This window comes from Pipra filicauda, unplaced genomic scaffold (assembly GCF_003945595.2).
Source record: "Pipra filicauda isolate LSUMZ 115617 unplaced genomic scaffold, ASM394559v2 scaffold179_size1759329_pilon, whole genome shotgun sequence".
NCBI lineage: Eukaryota > Metazoa > Chordata > Aves > Passeriformes > Pipridae > Pipra > Pipra filicauda.
Window position 1 is genome coordinate 88,457 of NW_024104286.1, and position 14,508 is coordinate 102,964.

Consider the following 14,508-nt stretch of genomic DNA (forward strand, 5'->3'; position numbering starts at 1 on the left):
GCGGTGGCTGCAGGGGTTTGTCTCTCGTCCCAGCGTCGGAGCTTGCAGTGTTCCCAACGTGGCAGGGAGCTGTCATGCCTCCTGGTACAAGAGCAAGCGCCATATTCATCCACCGGTAACCTTTCCCTCAAGGGTTATGAATTTCAACCAAGTAACAAATTTGCCTCGGAAGAACAAATTAAAAAAAATGAACACCACGGTGAACCCTGAAACATTCCAAGTTTCAGTAATACACAGCTGTCAGCACAGAGTTAGTTCCAGCAACTCTCTGGGGCAGATGGATAATCGCACTGCTGTAGAAAATCAGTAGTATAAACCTGAACTTCCCTCTAGGAAATTTGGGGTTTCATTCCAGTGTGCAACAGAGAAATTCCTTTTATGTTCAAAACATATCCTTCTGTGGTTTTAGTTCAAGGGTAGTGTCAGTCACATTGACAATGGATCTTTATGAAAGACTTCTGTACTATCATAAACCACTGAAACTAGAATCCAATAGCAGAATACAATGTAATAATAATAATGAATGATAATAATTTATAGTAATGGCCAAGAGCTGTGACATTCACCATCCGTATACTGGACTGTAAATACTTAGTATTCCAAAAAGTATTTGGGATTTTTTCAGACCAGATCAATTTCTTCAACTGACAAGTTGTCTCTGTTGTAGTTTTGTCAGGCTTGTTCCAGGCTCGACAGAAACAACCCATTTCCCAATGTGATTAGTTAGAAACAGCATCCTTATCAATCAATACAGGTAATTCAGTTGCTTTCATACACATGCACATGTTTATACACCATTCATATCAGCTGCAATATTTGCCTTTCAAGGTCTTAAAAGGTCTCTTACTTTAAACCATCATTGCTCGTGGGAATATCAAAACTGGCACAATTTCAAGCCCCTGCCAAAGTTAATTGACAAAGACACCCAGGTAGTGGCCAAGTGCCCACATAAACCAAGAAACCCTTTCTTCTTTAAGACACAGATGTGTGGGAATATTTGAAGCATTGTTACTAAACTGTCCTAAGGAACAGAGTGGTGTTTGAACCTTTCACAAGTCATCCCAGGCTCACCATATGTTAACCTTGCCTGTTTCACTGCTCTCAGTACCTCAGTGCACAAAGCAGTGCCTTTTGTCCCATGAAAACAGAAAGCTCTTGCTGTCCCCCCAACAGATTAGGTCTAACTTGTTGCTGGAGTCTGGAGGTTAGGGCAGGGTCTCTTCCAGATAGATACAGCTGTCCTTGGAAACACCTTCTCCACTACTGTGCTTGATTTAGTGCAGCCCTTTCCCTGCCAACCAACAAACCAAAGCTACTTGGCTTTTCAACAAAATTTCAACACTACCACTACCTTTATTTCAACGTTTCCTTCTATCTCCTAGGATCAATAGGTAGGTCTTGAATCACTTAAATTTCACTCTGCCAGCATTCCCTTTTTTTTTCCTTCTGAAGTAGGTCATGTCTCCAGCAACTAACCTACTTGTTGTTTGAGGCTGATGTACCTACACCCTTCACACACTTTTTTCTTTTAACGAGAAAAATGTGTTAGCAAGTCTCCTGTGCTCACCTACCTTCACTATAGTTGAGGGGATTTCAGAGGGAACTCCAGAGAACTGCCAACTGCACAGATTAAAATAAAGTTTTCCAGAAGTGTGCTGTGCCATCAAAGCAACAAAGGAAGGGAAGTCCCAGGGACACCTTCCTGCTCTTATATAATGAAAATAAAGGGGACATTTGGGGAATTTGAGCAATATTTTATAGTAACTCATATCTGCTGACATGGAAAGGTTCTGTATTTAGGCAAATATTACTACTTCAATGGGCTGGAGAAACCTCGAGAAGAAAGAAGAAAATTATGAAAGAGTCTGGGAAAGTAAGAGGGCTGGTTCTTGGGAAGAGAATGAGTAAACTAGAGCTGAGCAGGGAAAGGACAGTACTGAAGTAGTAGGGGAAGACCAGAGGTAACCTCAGGGCAGATAGGCAAATGGAAGGTACTCTAGGCAGACCAGCAATGGCAGAAGATTCAAAGCCTTTTGTATTCAGAGGGGAACAAGACACAAAAATCCTCTTCTGCTCTATTCTGTGTTCTCATGTCAACTCTTTCTTTTTACAGGGACCTGGCTCAGCTCAGCAATCTTTGCCAAGTTTTACAAAGTTCTTTGTACATTACCTTCTCTGGAGCTTGTGGTGGCTGAGCTGACATGGATTCTTCGGAGTGACAAAGCCTTTGAAGTTAGCGAGAAAGAGAGTAAGTAGAGACCTCTTGTCCTAAAATCCATGGTTCTTTGTTCCTCTCCTTTTATTTATTCACCTGCAATAAATCCTGTGTGCTGGTGGAAAAGGCAATCTGAAATTCCTTCTGTCATGAGGTCTATTCTTTCCTCTGCCTTCTGGATGGACACATTCTGCAGTTAATATATTTCATCACTCTTCCCTGGATTTCTGGACTAATAACCTATTGTGAGCAGAGCAGTTTGAGACACTAACCAGTGAAACCTGTACAGGTTTAAGGAAAAGGATATGATACAGCTGACCCAAGTTGCCATTATTTAACAGGGAAAGAAAAAAAGGCTGACTGGAATCTGTGACACAAATTCCAATAAAATAAAATAAAACCAAACCCACTAAGGTGTGCTGTCTGTTGGAGGCTTATATCAGGACATTGGCTCAGCTGATTCAGCTTTTCCTGCCTATTTGTTTTCCAAGTCCTTAGGGAGCATTTAATCATATATTCAGCTTCCTTCTCAATCACCAAAGCTAACTTCTACTCTTTGAAATTACACCTTTGCACTGTTCTTGTGCTCTTGCTGCCAGAAATGTGGAGGTGAGGCCATTCTTCTCCCCCTCCTTCAGCAGTCTCTGAACCACTCAGCTGGAGCACCACTGGTTGCTTTCTCTCAGTACTGAGCCTGCACATTTTCTCTTTACAATTTCCATTTCCTGGGAAAAAGTTAACTTTAAAAAGCAGTAGTTAAACTCACTCATCTCTTGTTTTGTTGTGTTTATACAAATACATTGATGGCTTCCAATCAGAGCCACAACTGAAGATCACAAAAGCACCTGTGACTACCATGGAAAAAACCCCACAGATAATTTAACTGAAAAAAATTATATTAATGGGCATTTAGTCTCAGGAAACTCTAATTTGAGGAATGCCAAGTTGAAAACCTCTTTGTAACATACATGATGGGACATGACAGATTTCAAGGCAAGTTGAATCAGCACATGATTTTCAGAATGCAAGGAATGGTTGTCTTCTAAATGCTGAGCAACTCTTGCTTGAAACATCACCCAAGACTGATTTCTAAAGGTCCCTCTAGCACTGCACCTTCTTTTATCCATTGCTGGCCAGCCTGGCAGTGTGGAGAACAGCCTTGGGAGTATGTCCATATTCCCTTCCCTGGTCCTTTGCGAGAGCTCTTTCTCCAGGAGAGCAAGGAAGCACTGAAACTCAAAGCCCAGTTCTGTCAGTCCATTTCAATCAGCAACCACAGTCAGTCTCTACTGCAGGAAAGTGCTCATAGAATCATTTAATCATGGAACAACTTTGGATACGATTGTTGTAACTTCTTGATAGCTGGGATGAGGTTGCTGGATACCCAAAGGGTATTTGAAAGTCAAAAGAGAGAAAACACAGTACTAGTGAGTTACTGTTTTAATGAAAGACTCACTGGAGGTGCTTTCCCTTCCACTGGTGATCTCTCCCACTAGAGGGTACTCTGTGGCTACCAAAGACAGTGCTCTGTGCTGAAGCTGCACTCAACACAAGCTTCTTTGGGGGGCCTTTACAAAAATACACTGGAAGCACATCTCTAACACACATCATATAACAACACAGAGAGCTGGAGGGAACTTTTCCAGCTCAAGCCCTTAAAAATGTAACTTTTTTTTTTTTTTCAAATACCGATCTTGGTATAGTTCTGTGGGTCTTGCCACATTCACAGCATAGATCCTTCTGCCTGATTTCTTGTGAGACATCAAAGAGCATCCTGGGACATGTCACCTACTCACTAGCTTGCCTGGCTTGATTCTTGCTGTTGCACACAGGCATTTCCACACATGCCTGCTCCAGGTGCTGCAGCAGGGACAGAGGCTCTGACCCTGGTCCAGGCTGGTGGCTGGCACTTGGCTTCCCTCACTCAGGTCTCTCCAGTTGCCAGCACCCAGGCACATGTGGCCTGTGGTTCTGGCCCAGCTGCACCAGTCCCCCGTACACGTATGCACGCCAGCTAGGGCATCCCTCACCCGGGAAAAGAGTCAGAAATGGAGTTTATCTGGGAGCTGGGACACACCATGGCGAACAGGTGCTGGGCATGCCCAGACAAATGTACTGACCAGCCTCCTATATATCCTTTTATTCCTTTATCCATCCATTTTCCCTCTCTTTTTATTCCCAGATCCCTTTGATTCCTCCCCTTTCTCACCTTTGTCTCCTCCCAAAGCATCGCATAACAGTCCAGTACTATCCCAAAGTGCACTTCTTTTGCATGGCATGATGTGTTCGTACCCTTTTATTTTAGGCAGTGATGCCCCTCAGTTCAAAAGATGTTCTACTGATGGACTCATCTGGATGGGTTTCCCACACAGACCCCATGGCTTAGGATTTTCTGAGACATCACTGGGAGAGGCTTGGGCAAGCTGCTCCTTCCTCTGAGTCCTTAGTCGGGGTCCCCCATCTGCCCTTGGGCCCCTGTGCTCCTCTTTGTGGAGATGGCTGATGTCTCTCCTTCCTCTGCTGGGCTGGGGAGCAGGTGTGGTGGGGTGTTCCTTGGACTCCATCACCTGCCTTTGCCTCACTGTCCTCATTCATGGGTGAGCAGCCAAGCTCCTTCATGGATAACCCAGCAGATCCACTCTCAAATGCAGTTTGGAAGTTGCTGTTCAGGTTTTCAGCTTCCTCTGAAAACAAGCCCCTGTGATTCTTTTGCTTTCTTGGATTTCTCTTCCACCTTTTGTGAAGTGAGCTGCCTGGTGTCTGCTCCTGCAAGAGACCCAGCACAGTGGTATGGTCATCACAACAAAGCTCCACCCTACCTCGCATAGAGAAGTGATGGGAAGACAAGAGAGTTCCCATTCACAGCCCAGGACTAGCAAGAGCTTGCAAGGGAAATAGGGAGATCAAAGCAAAGTGTCTAGTGGGGGTGACTCAGCTGTGATCACTTACTGGTTTTGCCTGTGGATGCCACCAGCCCCCCACTGTGCACCTTTGTGTCTGCACGACTGGGAGGGCAGGACAGACTTTCCTGGGGAAACTTCTGCGTGAGGCTGCAGGTTACAGTGCCTGAGCTCTGCAGTGCTCCCTTGCCTTTGTCCAGAAGGCACACCCCATCTGCCCTCCTGGGCACTTCCAGTACCTCTTCCTTGCCTTTCCACCTAACCATTGAGTACCTTTTCTCCTGCACACTCCAAGCCAGCAGTTCAAAACGCTAAATAGTTTTTCCTTAGCATTGCTAGAGGTGAAATGGGGCATGTGTATCATCTACCCAGTGTGGCTGTCCCATGCAGCAAAGATATGGCAGCAGAAGCAGACCCCAGGTCTCCATGGAAGGGTTTTGTCACATTCTTCCTAAGTGGAGGATGTGAATAATTACTAGAAGCCTTGGGTGTTTGTGTTACCTCATTTTGATAAACAATGTGCTGGTCTGTGGGTGTGTGCAGGCTCACAGAGGCCTTCTTGCCTAGGTCTTGGTGTAAGCCTGTCTCCTTTGCAGGTGTTCTGGGTGCACTACGGATCTTCTGTCTAGGAAAAAACCCAACACCATTAATTAGTCACATAATGCTCAGATACCTCCTGGCATTTAGACTGAATTGTGCTAAAGATGCTGTTACTACCTGGATGAGTTTCCAGGGCAGGTATATAAAAACACCAACAAGGAACAGGCAGGGAAATTGCCAGGTGAACACAGGCAAGCCACATCATTTGCAAGAAAATGGAAAGTATTCTTACTTTTCCCTTGTGTTGTTTAGTCTTGTGGCACAACGTATCATCAAGATTGTCAAGAGCAACACAACTATTACAAGCGGCGTGATGATTATGATCTTCTGAACATCTGTGAAAAGAAACCGGTAAGTTCACACAGAACATGAAGTGATGCCAACATGTGTCTTGTGTCCTCTTCAAAAGGTTGGGACTGAGGTGAAACATTCAGCATTTTGTGCTCATTTATTCCTTGAAGGAGAGAAAGGAACAGTGTAACAATGTAACACTTTGGAATGTAAGAAATTATTTTGTTTTTTAAATAAATGCTGGTAGTGTCTCACATTTCCCTGGTATCAGGGAAACCAAACCCCAGCATTTTAGCTCTTGATCTATTTGTGTTCCTCTTTCTGTAGGAAGACGCTTTATCATGACAGAAGTCTCCCATCCTTCCTGTGGCACATCGCCCAGCAAGATCTTCCATTTGACAGCCAGGAACCTCGTCTGCTGATAACCTCCATCTGTGGATACTGCTGGAAGGCTGATTGCATCTCCCCTAGGTCAATGATTATATAGAAATGTAAACATACAGAGGCATATATACCTATGTTGCACAAAACAACGTATTTATTAGATCTATATGTGCACACAGCCACCACACAGACACAAAGGTACCACAGGGAAGAGTCTTCTGCATGGTTTCAAATCACAAAGTCTCTGTCTAGCATGAGATCTGAACTCACAGAAGATTGTCCAGCAGGACCTACGTAAGTACAAGCTGCTCTCCCGCAATTGCATATCCCTCCCCAACCACTCCCCAGTGCACCTCTCCATACAACTGCAGCCTACCTTCCTCTCCTTTTTTCTCCAGACGAAGTGACTTTATTTTCCTTCCTTGTGGGTGTTCAAGCAGGCAATGCAAGGCATGGAGGTGGTTGGCAGAGAAGGTAAGTCTGCTTGCCACTGTTACAGTTCCATTTGGGTTCTGGATGTGGTGTATTTCAGGGGACTCATCCAGGCCTCTGTCATCCAGCCAAGTGATGTTGGGAGCAGGCTTTCCTGTTGCTGAGCAAACTGCAGCAAGGAGACCCTTGGTGGGCAGGTGTGAATCAAATTCAACAGTGAGCTCAGAAATTGCTGAGAGCAAAACGAGAAGGTACTTTTTACAATCTGTGGTGAGTTTATGGTCAAAGCTGGATGGATCACCTGTCTGTGCAGGGTTTCTTATCCAAAAGCATCTCCTGGCTTACTTACCTTCACCTTCTCTGAGGAATGGTGTCAGTCTGGAGACTATCCGCCAAGGAGATGCTGCAGCATGGAATGTCTCCATGCAGCACTGGAGGGGATAATGACCCACCCACCTCCTGACTACACCAGACCTGTGCTGAGTGCCAGAGAGTAAGAAGATATTAGTGTAAAACTTACTTTGGATGTTGAGGCGTATGTCTTTGCTGAAAGAGCCGTGACGGAACACATTGAAAATGCATCTGTAATAGGACTCATCCTCAAATGTGAGATTTTGGAGGGTGATAGCTGAGGCCTTTGAGGTTGCTCCAGTGAAACGTGCCTTCTTCTGAAATGACCCTATCACCCTCAGACCGTGTATTGAGCTGTAGGTGGCTATGTTCTGAAAGAAAGACCCATTTGTCTTCTGCCAGGTGACTTGCAAAACCTCCATCGAGAGCGAGAAGTTGCAATATAAATTTGCCTCTCCACCAAAGGCTGCTAGGATGACACTATCAGATTTGATGACTTCCTCGAAACCTAGGAACAAAGCAAATCCCAAATCAGAGCAAGAGGGAAAAACAATTCACTCACAGAATCATCAGAGTTGGAGGATACCTTCAATATCATCTTGTCAAACTGTCAACATAGCACCACCATAATCCCCTTAAACCATATCCACAAGTGCCACCCACATCCAATTCCAGGGCACCACCGCCCTGGGCAACTTATTGCAACGTCTAACCCCTCTTTCATTCAATTTTGTTTTCTAATGTCTAATCTGAAACCCCCATGGTAAAACTTGAGATCAATTCTTCTTGTTCTTTCACTTGGGACAGGGCAGAAGAGACCAACTCCCACCTCACTACAACCTCCCTTCAAGTAGTTGTAGAAAGCAATGAGATTTCCCTTCAGCCTCCTTTACTCCAGGCTAAACACCCCCAGATCCCTCACACACTCTGCACGTGACTTATTCTCTAGACTCTTCATCAGCTTTGTTGCTCTTCTCTGAACATGCTCCAGCACTTCAATGTCTTTCTTGAAGTGAGGGGCTCGAAACTGAACAGAGTACTTGAGGTGTGGCCTCACTGGTGCTGAGTACAGAGGGACAATCATTTCCCTAGTCCTGCTGGCCATACTATTCTTGATACAGGCCGGGATGCCATTGGCCTTCTTGGCCACACAGCCAGATCCTATCCAGCTGACTGTCAACCAGCACCCCCAAGGCCCTTTCTGCTGAGCATCCCTCAAGCCACTCGTCACCCAGCCTGTAGCACTTCTCCCATTAACCAGGACTGCTGGTGAATGATTTAAAGTGTCTTGTCAAGCTTTCTCACCAGCTCCCTCATCATTCTCATCCAGGTCCATAGACTCGTGGTTGTCTAATTAGCATAGCAGGTCACTAACCATTTCCTCCTGGATTATGGGGGCTTCATTCAGCTCCCTGTCACTAACTTTCAGCTCTGGGTGCTGGGTATCTTGAGGACAACTGGTTTTGGTATTAAAGACATAGGAAAAAAGGCATTAAGTAACTCAGCCTTTTCCTCATCTCCTGACACTATGCTACTCTACTGGGAAAGCTATAGTGCCTTGCAGCATCCCTTCACAGAGCTCTTATCTTGCAGAGCTCTGGAGCAAGGAACTCCACCACATGGCTGTGTGGCACACTGTGAGAACTCAGACAGCTTGGTCTCACAAGTGACCGTCGCATCTTTAGCCTGTGCTGTACATATCCTGCAGAGAGAGGAAGGCAGCATGGAATGGAGGGTGGGCAGGCTCCTTGGGAAGCACAGCAACCACCCAGAGAAAACATCTGTCACTCCCAAGAGCATCTCTGCTCCCCTGTTGCAGGCACCTGCAGGGCTGTGGGGGGAGGCAGAGCAGTCCCATGCACCCCGCAGACAAAGGGCTGTGCAAAGGGCTGCAGGGGGGTATCCCCCTGCTCCAGCCTGTCCCCAGAGAAGTGTGCACCACCCAGACATGTACATTAGAAATGCACTATCCTTTGTATCCAAACCTGCACTATCCTTTGTACTGAGGAGCTTAGCAACAATTAGAAAGAAGGGGAATATATAGGCAGAAAATACAGCTTGAGTGCAAAGATCATCTGAGGTTCCCTCTCTGACCTGCATTTCTCAACCTGAACAACCCCCAGGTTTCTAGCTGTTATTCCAGACACCAATTAGTATTTTTTAGTCAGGATGGGGTCTGGATCTCTCTGCTCACCAGAAAAGGCTGGTGTTGCTCTAGAGTTAACCTGGTATGGGTAAAAGACACTCCACTCACCCATCGCTGGTTCCTTTGGCTGGCAGCCTCCACAGAGCAGCAGGTGGCAGATTTCAGCCCAGAAAAGCAGGGAGGAAAGCGCCGTGGGACAAAGCAATTGCCTGAGAAAGCTCATCTCTTTCCTCATATCCATGAGGGCGGCTAGTGCGCCCAGGGGTAAAGTTGAAGATTTTCGCGCCTTTTTCAGCACGCTCCTCGGATGCCAACAGGCAGCACCAGGCAGCAACTGTTTCAGGACCCTGGTGAATCATTAATCATTGTCTTCTGGCAGCACTAGTTCCAGAGCTGGAAACAAACAGCACCCACTTTTTTTTCTCCCCCAGCAGCAAAGCTTGGTGTTGTCCCTCGCTAGCCCACTGCATCTGGGCTCTGCCACGAGCCATCTGACGGACTTGCGCCTCACAGGGTGTAATTGTGGGATCTTCCTGGTAAGCAGGAGTGGTGGCTGGTGGGGATGGAAGAAATGAGGGACCACAGGCCCTGACAAGCCCTGACAGCCCCTCCTCTGTTTCTCTTTGGCAGGAAAGGAAGTGTGGGCAGGGAGATGCTGCCTGTGGATCACTGCCTCTGCTGCTTGCTGGACACCACGCTGAGTGCCAATACCAGACTCCTGAGCAAGATCACTTTACTCCCCTGGATCTGGCAGAGAGAAATCACAAGCAAGAGCAGATCCTTCCCCACCAAGAGGGCAGTGTGGAGACACCTGCAGATGCCACCACTTTGCTCCAACCCACAAGCAAACCAAACCCACCAATTGGATTAGGAGATGAGTCACTGCAGGGGGCAGGTTTGCCTGAAGCCTCCTCACCCCAAATGTGTTTGTGTATAGTTCCAGAAAGGGAAAGCCGGGGTGTGATTGTGCTCCTGGACTCCGAGGTGATGTCTTGTGCCCAAGGGTTTTACTGTAAAACCACACAGCACAGCTCCCTGCCACATGGTAACCTGGCATTGTGAAGTTCCTAATTGTACTTGCAAAAGGATGCCCACCATGCTCAGCACATGTTTTCAGTAAGAAAGGGAGAAAGCTGTCTTACAGGAAAATATGAGAAGCAAGTACCACGTACACTCTGTGTGTGTCTTTGCTGTTTATAAATTTGACTCTTCCATCCATCAGGAGCAGCATCATCAAGTTCTCTAGTTGTCATCAGTTCTGTGATTTCTTGCAGGTCTACATGAGTTTGCATCCTCCCGCCTCCACTCCCTCCCCCATCTTGTGGACTAAGTCATAACAAGGTGAGATGGACTCCAGAACATCCCTCCTGGAACCTCCACTAGGGGAAGGGGCTCCATCCAGCCTCTCCTTTAGCCTCACAGCACCAGCTTGCACTGCAGGCAAAGAGCAGGGAAGTGAAACCAGTGCACTGTGTCAGAGCCTTTCCAGAGGAACCCCAGGAATTTTCAGGTTCTGTTCCCTTTCTTGGTCCTTTCATCTCTCTCCTCCCGTGCAGGCTCCCATCTGAGCCTCCTGTTTCCCAGACTTCTGCTCTGTGCAGAAGTGGTGGCTGTACTGCCAGCCATGCAGAAGCATTTGGGGCTCAGAGCGAGCTCCCAGGGGCTGGCTAAGTGATGCTCCACAGCAAACTCTATGACAGAGAAAGTCAAGACAACTCACTTATTTTCCCCTTCCCAGGGGCAGAATTGCCAACCAAATTCACTATGCTGACAAACTCAAAAACCTCAACAAAAACAAACATCAGAGATTCTTGCAGAAGCAGCTCAAGGCAAGAAATGATGGGAAAGGACAAGAGAGGATGCAACTACTGCTGCAGAGGTCACACAGGGAACATTCCTGGCTCAGAGGGGCCAAAGAGCATGTGAAGGTGAATATGCTCAATGCACATGGCACTTGCACCTCTAGAGGGGCCTGGTAACAGGTCAGATTATTGAAACAGAATCTGTCCAACTTCTCACACGGTTTCCCACATCCTCCTTCCCTAACTTTTACTTTTTTCTGTATAGTTCCTAAACTTTGTACACAGAAAGGAGCTTTTTTTCACTTTTCAATAATTTATCAAAGTTTCCGGAAGATGCAGTTCTTTGTTTAAACAGAACTGTCCCAGAGGACTGCTTGTCCAAGCCAGACCTCAACGCTTTCAACTTTTCAGATAAAGCAGCGTACTCAGACTGTGAGTACTGAAGGCTGTGACCTTAATTACTTAATTTTTTTTCTGAAGAAAAAAAAGTTTTAAAGTCTGCCTAAGTGTGCTAGGTTTGAGTTGAAAAGACAATGTTCTGGGGGCTTATTCCTTTTTCAGGCTTTAGTTTTGCTATTTGTGCTGGTGCCAAACAGGAGAATTACTGGTAAAGAGAAAGACAGTTCATCAGCAGTTTTATGACATTGTACTTCCCTCCACTCTTTCTGTTGGTTCATGTTTATTGTCCTCAGTTATGCCACAGGCCAAGGGACACCCTGCTCCTGCTTACAGCCTGGGTGAAAGGGAGAGGGGAAAAGGAAATGTTGGCTCTCTCCTGGCTGCAAGCCCAGACATACTGCTGAGCTGAGAGGGTCAGACATCAGCCTGGCAAACATCATGAGAGTAGCTTATCATCCAAAAGGTTCAGCCCCCTGGTTTCCTGCTGGTAACAGATTTTCTTCAGTTCGGAAGTTATGGGGATTTTACTCTTTTGATCACAAACCAATTGAGGAACATGGAGTTTTGCAATACCCACTGCCAGTTCCCCAGTTGTGTGTCAGCTCCCAGCTGCACCCAACCCTCATCTTCCCTGGCTGCATCATCCATACCCACTCTTATGTCACATGCTGGTCATCAAGGGTCAAAAAGAGACCATCCATCGCTAATTAACTCTGCAGACTTTGCAAAATAGGACACTTGCTCGTGCTCTTAAGTGGTATGCTTTCCAAGCACTCCTCAATTCTTTTGCCAAGCCCTTGGCACATGTGGTTTGGTTGCAAAACTGGGCAAACTCCTCAAGCCAATTAGTCTGCTAATGCCTACAGAAGAGGCCACAGAGAGGTACAGATCCCAGGTAATGGTCTCAATGCGAAGCTAATCTTGTGAGAAGTGTCACTCCTGGAAGTAGCCAAAGGCCTAATCATCCATTTTCTAACAAATTGCCAACTTGAGAGATTTCCTGTGAAAATTATTCCTGCATTTGACTCCATTTAGAGAGTCAAACCCTTCCCCCATCTTCAGGCTCTGCGTGTGCTCTTTTGCTCTGATCTTTCCTTCCCTCCTCCCTCCCTAGCTTCCGCTTGCCAGATCAGCCCTATGACAACACTAGATGGAGAAGAACAAGAGGTGCCCAGCAGGGTAGAGGTGATCCAGGCAGGAGGACAGCATCTTCAAAGGTATGATAAGACAGAATAACATCAGGGAGAGGAAACAACCTCGAACCAACCAGGAGAGACAAATGAGGTGGCTGGGTCAAAGCAACAGCAAAGCAAAGGACAGACTTGTTGTTTGTGGCAGAGGTATTGCACTGATTGATAGTTCATCAGGTCTGGATCCTATGGACAAGAAGAAGAGCAAAGGAGGAATAAATGTGAGAAGGGAATGAAGTAAGCTGTAGAGAATCAAATAGAGGGTCCCAGACCTTCTCACTTACCTGTCAGGAAAAACATCTGTCCCCCTACTGATGACTGGTGGCCTCTGGCTTCAGTTTTTCCAAGCTGGCCTCCCAACCCCTGTCTGCCAGTTCCACAGCAGAATGATACAGAGCCACAAATCTGAGAGCAGAGGAGTTAAAACTACACAATGACCACAAGATCCTTTTGCTGGGCCAGAGCCTACTGGAGAGCCTGGTACCTCACACCCCTTCAGTTTGGGATGTTATTACCTGTGACCCAGGATTTCACCTGCTTTTGTTTTGCATCCCAGTCAGAAGGTTTCCACCCCAGAGGAGCCTGCAGGGAGCTCAGCACTTTCTCTTGGTGATGCAGCAAAGTCTTGGTTTCCCTATGCAGCCTTGAGCTAGACTCCAAGGAATGTTTTCTGATTGTCTTGATGTGGTCAGAAATTGTTATAATGCAGATTTTCAGAAAGAAATGTTGAATTTATATACATAAATACTGAAGTATTGAATAGAGAACTGACACCTTGTTTCTACTGATAAATCCTAGAAAGTAGACAGCTTACATATAATACCCTTAAAATGAAACCATTCTAAAGTAGGTATGCAAAGATTTTCATTCCCCCTTTTCTCCTCTTTGTGTATAGGTTCTGGTATTTAGAGAAAAACCTGCAGCAAACAATGATATTTCTTGTTACTGAAATCCACCACAATCTCACTTATGAAAATAGCTACATTCCTGTAGACAAGGAAGGCTCAGGGCAGACTGATTTCTTTAAATCTAAAGTGTAAGCCTGGGTGTTTATGATGAAACACTGGACTTTCTGTAATTTATGTGAGGGAAAATATCAAATAAAATATGCTGATTGAAAAAAATTAACTTTTTTTGACTAAAAGTTTAGGGTTTTTTTTTCTGCTAACTTTTCATTGCATCTTAGTCCTTCATGTATAATTTCAAGTGCTGTTTTACTAGAAAAGCTTCCTTTTCTTCCTTTTTCTTTAGGGTGGTTAAAGACCACAGGTTCTGACAAGGTAGAGAACTCAGAACTCTGTTTATATTGTGTATGGGTTTTAGGCTGAGGATTCCCTCAGTCTTCCCAGAAATTTCAGGTAGCTTTTTTCAAAGCTGAGCAGACTATGACAAACTCTTGTCCACAAACACTTGGACAAGAGTTCAGTGCTCCTTTCACACACAGCTTTATATGTGCAAAGATGAAAGAAGCAGAGATATGAAAAAGCCCTTTGTATGGCTTCCAAAATGTGAGTAATTACTGGTATACTGAGAGTGAAAACAAAAATATACTTGATTTGTGTCTGCCTGGTTTGATAGTCTTATTTATGAAAGAGAAAAATGTACTCAATTAGTGCAATTCTCTTATTTCAGCTATTTCCAGGGCTCAAGTGTTGAAAACTGAATGAAAAACAATAGGTCATATTTTCTTCCATTTATGAGTTCATAGGAAAATTTACTGGTGTGGTATTTAGATGAATCGTTCCCCTGGGGTCATGCAATAGAGAATTGATGAATTATGGTTTCAAACTTCTATTAT